This window comes from Octopus bimaculoides, chromosome 29 (assembly GCF_001194135.2).
Source record: "Octopus bimaculoides isolate UCB-OBI-ISO-001 chromosome 29, ASM119413v2, whole genome shotgun sequence".
Lineage (NCBI taxonomy): Eukaryota > Metazoa > Mollusca > Cephalopoda > Octopoda > Octopodidae > Octopus > Octopus bimaculoides.
This window is the reverse complement of record NC_069009.1, coordinates 11,012,578-11,013,858: the sequence shown is the minus strand read 5'-3', so window position 1 is coordinate 11,013,858 and position 1,281 is coordinate 11,012,578. Positions and strand designations below refer to the sequence as shown.

At 29.4% G+C, this 1,281-nt stretch overlaps 1 protein-coding gene across 1 annotated transcript in view; it reads right to left on the bottom strand.

Annotated features, from left to right (window-relative positions):
* LOC106869292 (toll-like receptor 3) overlaps positions 1-1,281 on the bottom strand; it is a 353,412-nt gene that overhangs the window by 92,363 nt on the left and 259,768 nt on the right. The window lies entirely within an intron of this gene.

Below are 1,281 nucleotides of genomic sequence, written 5' to 3'. Positions count from 1 at the left end.
ATATTTTACTGCATATGATGACATTTTGATTAAAATACATTTGGAAGAGGTTATTTTGTCGGGACTGGCAAAACAGGCTATTTTCCCGGTTGTGCCGGTGCCAGTCCAGGTAAAATAAACACCCAGGCTATTTTGCCGATTAAAATAAATAGTGTTTTAGAACTAAGAATATATTTTCAAAATAACAAATACATTATTAGTCATCTTTAATAAAAGGAAATATTCATAAAACAATAAACAATATTCATACAGTATAATCATGGAACTAACTAATGGAGTGGGAGTCTATTTAACCGGTAAATTTCAATAGTGCCACTGGTAAATAAGACAAACATGCCTAATTATTTTTATCATTATGAAGGCAGGTAATGTTAAAAATAACAACACAGATTTAACACAGAAATATGTTTATGTTCACTATCAATATTTATAAGACAATTTAAAATCATTTTTACCATCAATTCCTAAAATCATGACGTTCCTTGATAAAAATGCCATATTTTGCTTGAAATATTTATCTTTCCGAATGAACCCTTCTTTGACACAAACTGTAAAAGTAAGGCTTTCGTACGTTATACTATAGAGTTCTAGGCTTTATAAATGTTGAGTAATACATTTTTTAAATCGCACAAGGACTTTAGGGACACAATCGGAGAAAGTGATTATACAATTCCATAATATGTTTTTTCTTCGGATTAACCTCCACTTTGACACAAACTTTAAAGCTAAAGATTTCACGTGCCATGTACTTTATAGTTATGATTTTGCATATGATTTTCAACTCCTGCTTACACATCTCCCACAACCAATACCTCAAATAATACTTCATTTACATGTTTACACATACCGCATTAAAATAAATGATAATTTAATGAATAAAATTATGAATTCTAATAGCATATCAGACAGCGAACTAACCAGTGTACATATTTATGCAAAAGAGTACTAGTTGCACAACCGGGAAAATAGGCTATTTTGCCGGTCTTGGTATCGGAGCCTACACGAATACTCTTGCCTCCCATTATTATACAAATAAAGTGATAGACATGTTATTACGTTATTTGAAATTTATTTAAAAAATCACCAAAATATATCTAAAATTCATTTCAAATCCTTTTTTATGTATTCGCTACTCCAAATTTCGTTAAATATCATCTATGTTGAGAGTTTATACACAAATCTTTGCAAAATCAAATTTTGCGGATCGTTAAATGGACTTTGAACAAAATTTTCGTTAAATGAGAATTTGACTCCATATATATATATATATATATATATATA